Genomic DNA, 15683 nt, shown 5'->3' on the forward strand with positions numbered 1-15683 from the left:
GGAGTACCTCATGGAGAGGGACAGTCACAGCCTCCCTAGGAGGAGATGTGTAGTCCTGGACCTCAAGCATCTTGGCCCTGGGCTCGTCCTTCACTTCCAAAGGAAAGGGAATAGAATCAGTCATTTTCTTAGTAAAAGAAGGAAATGAAAGGCTCTCCGGAGAATTTCTCCTTTCAGGTAGAGGGGAGGGTTCAGAGGGAGTTATTATTATTATTAGCATTTGTATAGCGCTACCAGACGCATGCAGCGCTGAACACCTGATACAAAGAGACAGTCCCTGAGAAATCATCAAAGGAAACGTACCTTGCATCCTCCTCTAAATCCCATGAGCATTCCTCTTCGGTGTCAGACAATACCTCCTGATGGGAGTGTTGAGATCGAACATGCCTCTACATGGAGGAACCATGCCCTTGAGAACGGCGTTGAGAAGTCGGTTCCCACCTCAACTCCAGTGAAGCTTCCTCCACCAACGTCGAGGGAGTGCCGGCTTGGGTGGCATTTGACACCGGAGCTGCATGTGGCATTGGTGTCCGTGGCCGCACCGCAGGCTGAAGGCCAAGCTGGATCACAACAGTAGGCAGGGTAGGCGCAAGCGCCCCCCGATGCCGATGCACACAACTGCATTAGGCTATCCAGCAGCTCAGGAAGCAAGGCACGGATGCACTCATCGAGGGCCGACACCGGGAAAAGAAGGGGTGCTGATTAAGAAGCAGGTTGCAGAACTGCCAGGATTGATGCAGGAGCTGGGTCTTGGCTGATGGGAGACCAATGCATTGGCACCTCCTATTTATTTATTTATTACATTTGTATCCCACGCTTTCCCACTCAAAGCAGGCTCAATGTGGCTTACATAGTAATAGGAATACAGAATATTGTTAGAAAGGGTAAAAATTAAGTATACCAGAATAATAGTCCTATATGGAGAGAGAGCAGTCCTCTTGGCGTCAATGCTTCTCAGATGCCAAATCCTTTGACGCCCCAGAGCTCCCAGTACCATGCGTAGAGGGTAACCAATCATGATGCTTCTTGGCCTTTGTCCAAAGCATGTCACCAAGACTCCTCGGTGTCAAGAAGACAACATCGAATCCACACATCACAGTGCCCCCTAGGCTGCTCTACTGGCCCCTAGACATCCCAGTAGCTTGTTTTTTTTTTTTTGTGCTTTTTACTCTTGGATGTTCATTGTTTGAAAATGACTATAAAAGAAAGATGCAAAGAGCACAGAAACATCTAAGGGCGATTTTTGAACCAAAAAGATAAGAGTTTTCTAGTTCAAAAATGACCATGTTTGGCACTGGATTTTTGGACGTTTTTTGTAAAACGTCCAAAATCGGATTTGGATGTCATATTGAAAATGCCCCTCAATATATTTACTTACAAAAGTACTACAGAATCATTAGCAACTAAGTACTTCTCTCCCTTAGAAAAGATGAAATATAGGTCATTATATTAATCTGCTTCAATTTAACTTTAAAACTATAAGTTCTAGCATGATGATAGCCTATCATTTTCTAAAACATACAAAAGTCAAAATGACAACACTTGAGCTTCTGAATGAATGCCTCTAACTTAAAATTGATTTCAGCCCAGCAGCTGATAATGAATTTTGGAAGAGGAGAATCAGGGCACATAGGACTAAATTCAGATAGTTTATGTTTGCTTCTAAATCAAATGAAACATTAAGTCTAAAGAAATCAATGAGCAGATTGTCATTACAGAAATTCATTTTAGCATGAAATAAATTACTCTAGAGACTGACATTTCCTGCTTATAAAATTTTACATAAAATTAAATTGCAAATATTTCTGAAAACCACCAGAATTGAGGTCCTGAGGCAATCCACTGCTAATGTAAAGCATTTGTTCAGCTCTAGTGGACATATTTCTTGGTATGATTTATACGAAGGAAAGCTTAATTTGCTTCTTTATGGATTCAATATTATGGTCTCTTTTTTCTACAATAGGCAACGCAGAATACAAAGCTACTTCTTTAAATCTGGGTGAACAACTACTACTACTACTATTTAGCATTTCTATAGCGCTACAAGGCATACGCAGCGCTGCACAAACATAGAAGAAAGACAGTCACTGCTCAAAGGGGATTACAATCTAATAGACAAAAAATAAATAAAGTAAGCAAATCAAATCAATTAATGTGAATGGGAAGGAAGAGAGGAGGGTAGGTGGAGGCGAGTGGTTACGAGTCAAAAGCAATGTTAAAGAGGTGGGCTTTCAGTCTAGATTTAAAGGTGGCCAAGGATGGTGCAAGACGTAAGGGCTCAGGAAGTTTATTCCAGGCGTAGGGTGCAGCGAGACAGAAGGCGCGAAGTCTGGAGTTGGCAGTAGTGGAGAAGGGAATAGATAAGAAGGATTTATCCATGGAGCGGAGTGCACGGGAAGGGGTGTAGGGAAGGACGAGTGTGGAGAGATACTGGGGAGCAGCAGAGTGAATACATTTATAGGTTAGTAGAAGGAGTTTGAACAGGATGCGAAAACGGATAGGGAGCCAGTGAAGGGTCTTGAGGAGAGGGGTAGTATGAGTAAAGCGACCCTGGCGGAAGACGAGACGGGCAGCAGAGTTTTGAACCGACTGGAGAGGGGAGAGGTGACTAAGTGGGAGGCCAGCAAGAAGCAGATTGCAGTAGTCTAAACGAGAGGTGACAAGGGTGTGGATGAGGGTTTTGGTAGAGTGCTCGGAAAGAAAGGGGCGGATTTTACGGATGTTGTAAAGAAAGAAACGACAGGTCTTGGCGGTCTGCTGGATATGAGCAGAGAAGGAGAGAGAAGAGTCAAAGATGACCCCAAGGTTTCGAGCTGAGGAGACAGGGAGAATGAGAGAGCCATCAACAGAAATAGAAAACGGGAGGAGCGGGGAGGTGGGTTTGGGGGGGAAAATGAGAAGCTCGGTTTTGGTCATATTTAATTTCAGGTGGCGTTGAGACATCCAGGCAGCAATGTCAGACAAGCACGCTGAAACTTTGGTTTTGATGCAAGGTGAGATATCAGGGGTAGAAAGGTAGATTTGGGAGTCATCAGCATAGAGATGGTAGGAAAAGCCATGGAATGAGATTAATGAACCAAGGGAAGAAATGTAGATAGAAAAGAGGAGGGGACCAAGAACAGAACCCTGAGGTACGCCGACAGGCAGAGGGATAGAAGTAGAAGAGGATCCACCAGAGTGAACACTAAAGGTGCGGAGGGAGAGGTAGGAAGAGAACCAGGAAAGGACAGAGCCCTGGAATCCAAGTGAGGACAGGGTATCGAGAAGTATGCTGTGATCGACAGTGTCAAAAGCAGCGGAAAGATCAAGAAGAATAAGGATGGAATATTGACCTCTGGATTTAGCCAGTAATAGGTCATTGGAGACTTTAGTAAGCGCAGTTTCGGTTGAGTGGAGAGGGCGAAAACCAGATTGTAATGGGTCAAGAATAGCATGTGAGGAGAGAAAATCAAGGCAGCGGCGGTGAACAGCACGCTCAAGTAATTTGGAGAGAAAAGGAAGGAGGGAGATGGGTCGGTAATTAAAGGGACAAGTAGGGTCAAGTGAAGGCTTCTTAAGGAGAGGTGTGACCACAGCATGTTTGAAGGCAGCAGGGACAGTCGCAGTGGAAAGTGAGAGGTTGAGAATGTGACAGATAAAAGGAATAAGAGTAGGAGAGATGGCATTAAGAAGGTGGGTGGGAATGGGATCAGAGGAACAGGTGGTACATTTTGAGGAAGAAAGGAGAAGTGTAGTTTCCTCAATAGTAACTTCAGGAAAGGAGGAAAGGGAATGAGGGGAAGGAGAGAGAGGGGAACGGACTAGTGGAGGGAGAGCTGGTGAGGTAGAGAAAGCAAGGTTTATCTTTTGAACCTTGTTGTGAAAGAATTCAGCAACAAATATGTTCTCAATAACTTCTTCATGCTTTAGAAATCTGTTTCTGTTTTCTCAATGGTACAGATGATCAACTTTCAAGTGCATCAAATTTTTACCATTAAGTCATTCACTACAGAAGAGCAGAGCTCAGGACAGATTTACAAAATGTTATAAAGTGCAACCACCACCTCTCCCCTCTAAAATAAATTGATAAAGGGATTACTTTCTACTGTATCTTGCCAATTGCTGCAAATATTTTAGACAAGTTGTTTAATATATAATAATCAAAGAAGCTACTATAACACACTGATTACATTTTTCATTTCAGTTGGTAAGAAACATCTCTTATAGGGGTGGAGGAGTGGTTATGTGAAAAAATATTAAAGCAGCTGAAATGCAGGGGACCAAGGGAATGGAGGAAGCATTATGAATCAGCTTAAAAAGAGAAGGAACCTCTATACACACTGGTGTCATCTACAGGCCTCCAACACAAATGGAGAAGCTTGACAAAGATCTGGTTGCAGATATCCATAAATTGGGACTGAAAGGGGAGGTGCTGTTGCTGGAGATTTCAACCTGCCAGATGCAGACTGGAATGTACCAACTGCAGAATCAGAAAGAAGTAGAGAGATTGTGGATGCCCTTCAAAGTGCTCTTCTCAGACAAATGGTGTCATAACCCACAAGAGAAGGGACAACACAAACTACTGCTCACAACAAAGGATCCTTCATAAATGACCAGACATCAAAACCTTATCTAAACAACTCTTTTGTTTACTTTATTAATATTATTACTGTTGAATTATCTACATTTACCCTTGATCTTTAATGCCTGAATTGAACTGTATATCTACTCCTTTACTTTAGAAGTCTTTATTCAATGGGAATACACAATTCACAGAAAATGGCATAAACAACTCACAATACACATGTATGAAACAGCATGTGATAAACAGCAAACTGGACCAGGACACAAACAACCTGATACATCACAATTCAATACACCCTCATCCCCAAGTCATATAGAGCTACTTCACACTTCCAATTATTTAGAAACATTTTAAACAGTAATAGCCCCAACCCTAGCCCCCCTATCTCCCATCCACCTAACCAAATGACTAAAAAAAAACCTTCTAAGACACCCCAAGGGTCCCCTACACTACAACCATCTTCTTCATGCCGCACAGTTGGTAACAAAAGGCTCCCAAATAGCTTCCCATTTGGCCAGAGTTTTGTGACACAATGCCCATTGCTTCTCCATCTCACAAACATACCACAATTTATTGACCCACTGGATCAAGGAGAGAACCCGAGGAGATCTCCACTGAGCAGCCAAGATTACCCTGGCAGCCAACATTGCATATCGCACCAGCAAAGATTGGGAAGTGGTCAAGCCCGGAGGTTTCTTGGGAAAGAGAAAAAATTCCGGAGCCCATTTAAGAGGCCGACCAATCCATCTTTGGAGGCGATACTGAACGGCCTTCCAAAATGCCCTGACCTTAACACAGGACCACCAAACATGGCCCATAGTGTCCCTCTGGCCACAGTTCCACCAATACAAGGGGGAAACTGAGGGAAACACATGATTCAAGCGAACAGGTGTCAAATACCACCTGTAAAAGATTTTAACTGCATTTTCCTTAAATGGAACAAAAATTGAAATTTTTGATAACGCTTTTTTCATCAAAGTCCACTCCTCATCATCCAAACTAAGGCCCAGTTCTCTATTCCAATTGGCTCTATATTCACTTCTGGCCTGCTCACGCTGGTATAAGTATAGACAATAAGACCCTTCGTGGCCTTAGAATCCTCACATAAGTCCTCCAGGAATTAATCCTCTCGACACACTTTGGGCTTTATATCCGCTGAAGACAAAAAGTGCCTCAGCTGAACATAGGCAAATATATCCTTAGGGGAAATCGTGTAAGACTCAATTAGGCTATTAAAGGGTATGAAGCCCTCATCATCAAAAAATTGGCCCCAAGTCTCAAGACCAGCTCTAAACCAGGCCCTAAATGTCCCCGCATGAAGACCAGGTGGGAAAAGAGGATTATAAATCACTGGGGTCAATTTAGAGAGAATCCAGTCCGGCTTGGCAAACATAGCATCCCAGTAGTAAAGAGTGTTCTGAATCGAAGGACATAACTCCCGCCCCAACACACGAAAACGCCTAGGGAGCCACATTAGAGAACGCAAGAGGCACAGACCCACCAAAAACTGTTCCAATCCAATCCACCTCTTCTGCGGACTCGCGTGAAACTATTCAATGGCAGAGCAAGCTTGCGCCGCCTTGTAATACCAGAACACATTGGGAACCCCTAACCCCCCTTGTTTCTGATCCCTATTCAATACAGACCTCGTCAGTCTCACCCTTTTATTAGACCAGATAAAACGAAGAAAGCGATCCTGAAGACCAGAAAGAAATTTACGTGATAGATGTAGAGGCAAAACCTGAAAAAGATACAGTAATCGGGGCATAACATTCATCTTTAAGGTGGCAATCCGACCAAACCACGAAAGGTCTATGGACCCCCACCTCTCTAAATCCTTAGTAATTTCCTTCAGGAGAGGAGGATAATTAGCCTGAAATAAATCAGAAAACTTTTCAGTGAGAGAAACCCCTAAGTACTTAAGACCCCGGGATACCCAACGAAAAGCAAAGGTTTCTTTTAAAGAGTTTAACATGTTGGGAGGGATACCAATTGCCATAGCCTCCGATTTGGACATATTAAGCTTGAAACCAGAAACAGAAGAGTATACACCTAAAAGTTTTAATAAGTTAAGCAACGATATTAAGGGCTTGGATAAAGAGAGCAAAATATCGTCAGCAAACAAAGCCAACTTATAGTCTTGATCTCCCAGCACAATACCCGAAATATTGGGATCAGAACGAATCGCCACTGCCAACGGTTCCATGACCAAAGCAAATAACAAGGGAGATAAAGGACACCCTTGACGCGTCCCCCTATGTAAAGAAAACAACGAGGAATTACCACCATTAATACGAACACAGGCCCGTGGAGAATGATAAAGGGCTTGAGTCCAATCCCTTAAACCCGTACCAAAGCCCATCCGGTCATAACACAACATAAATGGCCAGTGTACTCGGTCAAACGCCTTTTCAGCGTCTAACCCCAGGAGGCAGACCGAAGCCTTTGCCTTCCCTGCCACATGCGTCAAATTAATCATTCTACGAACATTATCTTTTGCTTGTCTTTGAGGGATGAAACCAACTTGGTCCGGGTGAATTAAATCAGGCAAAACCCTTGTCATGCGATTTGCCAGGACTTTAGCAAGAATTTTAACATCAGAGTTTAAAATCGAGATCGGGCAGTAGGAGGTACAATCCAACTTATCTTTACCCGGCTTTGGGATCACAGCGATCCATGCTTCCATCATGGAAGGCGGCAATGCTTGACCCTCCCGTACCCCATTCAGGATCTCAACCAAAAAGGGGGCAAGCTCACCCCTAAATGCCCTATAAAAATCGTTTGGAAGACCATCTAACCCCTGTGACTTCCCTGGCAGGAGATCTTTAATAACTTGAACAACTTTGTCAACGAGAATACTCCCATCTAGCATCGCCCGCTGCTCCTCAGACAAAGCTACCAACTACAAGGAGTCTAAGAAAGCCCCAATGGCATCCGGCTGAATCGAATCATCCACCGCATACAAAGACTAATAAAATGATTGAAAACGTTGACGGCTGTGTTGACTCAGTTCAAATTGATCCAATTTGCCCTCTCTAATCTGCAGAATAGTACGATCAAATCTTTTTTGCCGCAATTTAAGAGCTAACAACCGGCTAGGTTTATAATCATACACATAATGCAGTTGCTGTTGCTGTTTCTGAACAAATTGATGCTGCTCGGAATAAATATTACCTAACCTTAGTCTGAGAGCATGTATCTGTCGCAAGAGAGAGCTCGAATGTGAAACCTTATGAAGATCTTCTAGTCAATTCGGCAAGACAATCCGCCACCTCTTTTCGTCTAATTCGAGCTTGAGTACTAGCATGTTTTAAGAAAAACCCCCTTGAGACTGCCTTAAAGGCATCCCAAACGATCCCCAAGGAGGGACCCGAATCCAAGTTATTGTCAAAGTACTCCTTCAAAAGTGAACGAAACTGCGCTAGAAACATTTAAGGTCCACCTCCTGAAACAAATTGTGCCCATACCGGGAAGTCTTGCCTCACCAATCTACTGAATTTTTTTGAGGGTGTGAACAAACATGTGGACAATGGGGAGCCAGTGGATATTGTGTATCTGGATTTTCAAAAGGCGTTTGACAAAGTGCCTCATGAAAGACTCCTGAGAAAACTGGAGAGTCATGGGATCGTAAGTAGGGTAGTACTATGGATTAAGAGCTGGTTGAAAGATAGGAAGCAAACAGTAGGGTTGAATGGTCAGTATTCTCAGTGGAGAAGGGTAGTTAGTGGGGTCCCGCAGGGGTCTGTGCTGGGACCGCTGCTTTTAGTATATTTATAAATGACCTTGAGATGGGAGTAACTAGTGAGGTAATTAAATTCGCAGATGACACAAAATTATTCAGGGTCGTCAAGTCACAGAAGGAGTGTGAAAGATTACAGGAGGACCTCGCGAGACTGGGGGATTGGGCGTGCAAGTGGCAGATGAAGTTCAATGTTGACAAGTGCAAAGTAATGCATGAGGGTAAGAGGAACCCGAATTACAGCTATGTCATGCAACGTTCTGCGTTAGGAGTTACGGACCTAGAAAGGGATCTGGGAGTCATCGTTGATAAGACGTTAAAAACTTCTGCTCAGTGTGCTGCGGCGGCTAAGAAAGCGCACAGAATGTTGAGTATTATTAGGAAAGGGATGGAAAACAAACATGAGGATGTTATAATGCCGTTTTATCGCTCCATGGTGCAACTGCACCTCGAGTATTGTGTCCAATTCTGGTCGCCGCATCTCAAAAAAGATATAAAGGAATTAGAAAAGGAGCAGAGAAGGGCGACGAAAATGATAAAGGGAATGGAACGACTTCCCTATGAGGAAAGGCTGAGAAGGTTAGGGCTCTTCAGCTTGGAGAAAAGGTGGCTGAGGGGTGATATGATAGAAGTCTACAAGATAATGAGCGGAGTAGAGCGGACAGATGTGAAGCATTTGTTTACACTTTCAACCAACAACAAAACCAGGGGACACAAGATGAAGCTAGAATATGGTAGATTTAAAACAAATAGGGGAAAGGTTTTCTTTACACAGCGTGTAGTTAGACTCTGGAACTCGTTGCCGGAGAATGTAGTGACAGCAGCTGGCCTTACGGAATTTAAAGGGGGTTTGCACAGATTCCTGAGGGAAAAGTCCATTGAACATTATTAAAAAAAATTGGAGAGGGGGGGGGGGGGGGGGGGGTGTTGCCAGGTTCTTGAAGCCTGGATTGGCTGCTGTCGGAGACAGGATGCTGGGCTTGATGGACCCTTGGTCTTTTCCCAGTATGACGGCGCGTATGTACTTATGTAAGAATTGTATTGGGTACAAGGCATACCAGACACTAATTATGTGCATCAGTGGCCGATATGGTCCTGGTGCACTACCTATACTTTTTGAAATTATAGGGTGCTATTGGGGAAAATAGCCAAAGTAAAATCAAATAGGTTATTGTCCAAAAATTTAAAGGGGAGCTACTTGATACACTAGGACTGGTGCAGACCACACATATAAACAACTTTATAAACAAATGGAAAATCTGTATAGGAGACAAAAGGAAGGAAGGAAGGAAAGAATTCTAAGGTGATTTTATGCAGAAAATTTACAAGTGAGAAAAACATACTGTGGATTTAAAAAAATATCTAACATAGTAGATGACAGCAGATGGTCCATCTAATCTGCCCAAAATATATGTACATAAACTTGAAATGTCCTTGCCATTTTCAGGGCATAGACTGTAGAAGTATGCCCAAGAACTGGCTTAATTTTCAACTACTGGAGTTTCCACTGAAGCTCGCTCCAGCCCAACCAATCTATCTATCCAAAACCAGGACAAGACTGTAGAAGTTTGCCCAACACCAGCCTTACTTCCCAACTAATAGATTTGTTGCGTAAGCATGGCTAAGTTGTTTTGATTACGTTCTCTTTCCATATGGAAATGCTTTGTGCTTATCCCTCGTATTCTTGAATTCCATTACCATTTTCACCTTTTCCACATCCCGTAGGAGGGCATTCCAGGCACCCACTAACCTCTCCATGAAAAAGTATTTATTTATTTTTCAAACTTTTATACTACTAAAACCTAAGCTGTTTACAAAACATACACATCTGTATTAAAGATCAAATACAATAACATTCCTAACATTACTCTAAAGTCGACCCCCCCCCCCAATAACCTCAATTCACGTTTAGTTTTACTGCATACTGCATACCCTTCTCTGTAAAAATTTTGTTTGCATATTACTACCTTTCAAATATTTAAACATCTGTATCATAGCACCTCCTTTCCAGGTCCTCAAGTCTCTTCTTGCAGGTCTGTCATCGCAAAACCCAAACCATTTCAAGTTTTTGTGTCCTTAAAAATACAGCCTCCAAAACCAGACATAATACTCCAAGTGGGGCTTCATTTCTTCTAATGGTTATACTTCTCTCTATGCAACCTAGCACCCTATTGGGCTATGACACAAAAAGAGAACAAAAAAGTGACCCTGTGCATTACCAGATTCCTTAAGAGCTAGCCGCTCATTTCCATCATACCTGCCTCTGTTGAATGACAACATCCATGAGTGAAAACTTCATATCCTGAGTATCCTAAAAGAACAGCTATTCTAAAGGCAACAGTGAAAGCAAGCCTCTGGAGAAGGTAGGAGGGGTTAAATATGGAAGAGAGCCAGCCTGGAGGGAATGGGAGTAAAACGAAAATAGCAGATATTAATGAGGCAAATTAGGGTTCAGATGGGTTGCAATGGGGTTATAAATGTGTATTTTGAAGAGTTTGTTGAGAAACGGAATATAGGGGAAAAGCATTAGGACACAGTGATTGAGCAACTGGGATAGCTGCTTCATTGGAGGGGGCACTCGACTTATCCAGGGCACAGGTCACATTATTTATTTGTTGCATTTATATCCCACATTTTCCCACCTATTTGCAGGCTCAATGTGGTTTACAATATAATACAACAACAATCACATTGATGGTAATTATCAATTATCATTATCCAGTAATGGTCCTGGCTTTCACACTGAAGTTTTTATGTAGCATGACCTCTACTACTACTACATAGAATTTCTATAGCGCTGCCAGGGTTACGCAGCGCTGTACAAGTTTAACATGGGGAAGGATAGTCCCTGCTCAAGAGAGCTTACAATCTAAAGGTTACAAACTATGTAGTCAGTGTAGGTAGCTTACAATCTAGAGGTTACAAACTCTGTAGTCAGTGTAGGTAACATGAATGGGGAAGGTGGTTAGGCGCCAAAAGCAAGGGAGAAGAGATGGGCTTTGAGTAAGGACTTGAAGATAGGCAGGGAAGGCGCATGGCGTATGGGCTCGGGAAGTCTGTTCCAGGCATAAGGTGATGCGAGGCAGAAGGGGCGGAGTCTGGAGTTAGCGGTGGTAGAGAAGAGTACGGATAGGAGTGATTTGTCCTGAGAGCGGAGGTTACGGGTGGGAACATACGGGGAGAGGAGGGTAGAGAGGTAATGGGGGGCTGCAGATTGAGTGCACTTGAAGGTCAATAGAAGCTTGAACTGTATACGGTAGCGGATCGGGAGCCAGTGAAGCGAGGAGAGGGGTGATATGAGAGTATTGGTTCACGTGGTAGATAAGACGTGCAGCAGAATTTTGGACAGATTGAAGGGGGGATAGATGGCTAAGCGGGAGGCCAGCGAGAAGAAGGTTGCAATAGTCAAGACGAGAGGTAACGAGCGAGTGGACGAGGGTTCGGGTGGTCTGTTCAGAGAGGAATGGGCGAATTTTGCTAATATTATAGAAGAAGAAGCGACAGGTCTTAGCTGTCTGCTGGATATGGGCAGAGAAGTAGAGGGAGGAGTCGAAAATGACTCTGAGATTGCGGGCTGAAGAGACGGGGAGGATGAGGGCGTTGTCAACAGAGACGGAAAGTGGGGGAAGAGGAGAAGAGGGTTTGGGTGGAAAGACAAGGAGTTCAGTCTTTGCCATGTTCAGTTTCAGATGCCAGTTGGACATCCAGACAGCGATGTCTGAGAGGCAGGCCGAAACTTTGGCCTGGGTTTAGACTGTGATATCGGGAGTGGAGAGATAAAGCTGGGTGTCATCAGCATAGAGATGGTACTGGAAACCATGTGATGAGATCAGTGAACCCAGGGAAGAGGTGTAGATCAAGAAAAGAAGTAGTCCAAGGACAGATCCTTGAGGAACCCCAACAGAGAGCTAGATGGGGGTGGAAGAAGAGCCATTAGAAAATACTCTGAAGGTGCGTTGGGAAAGCTACGAAGAGAACCAGGAGAGGACGGAGCCCTGGAACCCAAATGAGGACAGTGTGTCAAGAAGTAAATTATGGTTGACGGTGTCAAAGGCGGCCGATAGGTCGAGGAGGATGAGGATGGAATAGTGACCTTTGGATTTGGCAAGGAACAGGTCATTGCAGACTTTAGAGAATGCTGTTTCTGTCGAGTGTAGTGGGCGAAAGCCGGATTGAAGCGGATCTTCTATTTCGAAAATAGTGAAAATCACTGACCTAGAAGTCTAGGAAGAACTTACAGCATTTCAGCTATAGGATAAAATGATGTGCCTTAATTTCATTTTCCTCTACTCCAAGTCTGAATGGCTCACAAGACATCCTGTGATTTAGAAAATTTCAAACTAACCAATTGCAATAAAAGTCAAAGGACCATCACAATTCTTTAAAAAGCAGTAACTTCTTATTTTCCTGATGTATTGTCAATAGTCACATTCTACCGGTAGAACTAGAGGACATGAAATGAGATTGAAGGGGGGCAGACTCAAGAAAAATGTCAGGAAGTATTTTTTCACGGAGAGAGTGGTGGATGCTTGGAGTGCCCTCCCGCAGGAGGTGGTGGAGAGGAAAACGGTAACGGAATTCAAACATGCGTGGGATAAACATAAAGGAATCCTGCTCAGAAGGAAGGGATCCCCAGAAGCTTAGCCGGTGGTGGAAGGCAGGGCTGGTGGTTGGGAGGTGGGGATAGTGCTGGGCAGACTTATACGGTCTGTGCCCTGAAAAAGACAGGTACAAATCAAGGTAAGGTATACAAAAAAAAATGGCACATGTGAGTTTATCTTGTTGGGCAGACTGGGTGGACCGTGCTGGGAGGTGGGGATAGTGCTGGGCAGACTTATACGGTATGTGCCAAAGCCAGTGGTTGGGAGGCGGGAAATACTGCTGGGCAGACTTGTACGGTCTGTGCCCTGAAAAAGTCAGGTACAAATCAAGGTAAGGTATACACAAAAAAATGGCACATGTGAGTTTATCTTGTTGGGCAGACTGGGTGGACCATGCAGGTCTTTTTCTGCCGTCATCTACTATGTTACTATGAGGCATATTTTCAAAGCACTTAGCCTCCCAAAGTTCCATAGAAACCTATGGAACTTAGCCTCCCAAAGTGCTTTGAAAATATGCCTCTATGTTACCTCAGGAATTTTCTTTGCAAATTTCCAATGAGCCACTAGTGATCCCTAAATCTCAGTATTATTTCTAACACTGGTTAAAAACAAGAGAAAAATTTCAAGAACTAGAAAATATTCTGTAGAATCATATTCTTACCTTAAACACTCTGGATCCAGTTGTGGTTTTTGAATAAGCGTGTCTTTTTCTGCTTCCAAAGATTTTGTGATACTTATAGCTTTATTTAATTTATCTTCAACATCTGAACATAGAACAATTATTTACAAAATATAATTTATATATTTCAGACAACATACAGTCTTTGAATAAATCCAGGCAATTTGAGCGCACTTCTCTAAAGCAGGGCTGTGGAGTCGGTACAAAAATCCTTCGACTCCGACTCCTCAGTTTTTAATATGTATTTTTTTTGCATGTTGACTGAGAGTGCAGCATGCAAGGCTGCATGTTAATGTTTGGGTTTAAAATCTATGTCATTGTGACTTTTTATTTTATTTATTAAAGAAACTATAAATATTCATTAATCCTAAAGTTTAAACAAAAAAACACACATAAAAAAACAAGGTTATGTTTATTGTTTTTTTTATCAAGTATAAAGTCGTCATAGCATTAGCAAGTATAAAAATCTGGAACAACCACATCCTTTGGAAATTCTTGAACAACATCCTTTGGAAATTAGAACAAAATCAAAGTTAACCTACATAAACCAAAAACATTTGGAAAACCTAAAACAACTTATATATTATTTAAACTTGGCATATATAGCTGTAGAATAGCTGTTAAACATAATCCAAAATTAACTAATATATTGTTCTTAGAAACAGAATTGCTTCTGCCAGATCCTCCTTCATAGAAGCCCTTAAATCTGATTTGATTATTTTCAGTGCTGAAAACAGTCTTTCAACACTGACTTGGGTGGGCGGCATTGCTGTTACAGTTCTAGCTGCATCACTGACAATCTCTGGATAAACAATGATGGCTTCTTCTATAGTCAGTTTTGATGAGCGGTCAAACTTTTCCACTTCTTTTAATCCTTTAAAAAACTCTTGCATGAATTTCTTTATATGGACATTTACAGGTTGCTTTTCCATGCTTAACCGACATCGCTTTGCTTTTGAAGCTTCCATTTTGTCCAAATAGGCTTGAAAATTCTCTTCTTCATTTGAAGAGGATGAACCTGAGTTACCATTACCACCAGTATTTATAGCTTTAGCTTCATCCAGTGGTTTATGAGTTTCAGGTAGCAACCCTTTCATGCGAACTGCTATGTCATAGAGTGCCTGTTTTCCTGTAGCAATCCCGCGGGATTCCCGCAAACCCCGTTCCCGTGCAGCTCTCTAATCTGGAGCCCAACCCAAGTGATCTAAAGATTAGCAGTCTGTATCAGCATTTTGAGTCACTGATGTCAGCACCGGGAGCCTGCACAGCTGTCATAACTAAGCATGCTTGCATTGTTAGCATCAATGGCTCAAAGTGTTGCCTCAAACTCCTGTACTTTTAATGGATCAGGACAGGCTCTAGATTTCTTCAGCTAATAAGCCCTAAGGAACCCTGCCAGCTAAGGTATGAAAGAAGAGGCAGAGGAAATGGGGTGCCTAATGGCCACCACTGTCAACAAGTGTGACTCCCTACCCTCCCACACACACACACACACACACACACACACACACAAAATGAGTATTTAACTATTCTACTGGGTTATGTTGTCCGTTTTTTAAATTATTTTAAATGACCATAGTCCTACAGCAATTACACAAAGCCAAAAGTTTGAACAAACACGTTCATTCAAGAGCACAATAGCCCTTAAAGTTTGTACTGCAGAAATACCAAATTTATGCTGCCTCTCAATACCTGAAAAATACATGAAGGGTTCTGTAGCACAAAAAAGCTGTTGCTCACCGGTTTATTAGTGAGTGCTTTGTGACAGCAGCTGGGTCATAAAAATCACTATTAAGAACAAAAAAGCAAGGCGATGCAGCAGAGAATTATTCTATCATGTTTAAATGGTTTTGCAGCGAGGTATGACAACATAATACCTGATATTCCTCACAGATATGAGAACATACACTAAACATATTTTATTTTTTCCCTTTAGTCTTGAAGGATACTTCTTGATACTTTTGTTCCTCAAAGATAGCCTATATACTTTGAAACAAAAATATTTGAACTTTAGAATTTGCTTTGTTTCGTCAAAGCTTATCAAAAGATATATTCACAATCATCATACAAAATTACAAAGTACATACAATACCGTTAAGA

Source organism: Microcaecilia unicolor, chromosome 5 (genome assembly GCF_901765095.1).
Source record: "Microcaecilia unicolor chromosome 5, aMicUni1.1, whole genome shotgun sequence".
In the NCBI taxonomy this organism is placed as follows: domain Eukaryota; kingdom Metazoa; phylum Chordata; class Amphibia; order Gymnophiona; family Siphonopidae; genus Microcaecilia; species Microcaecilia unicolor.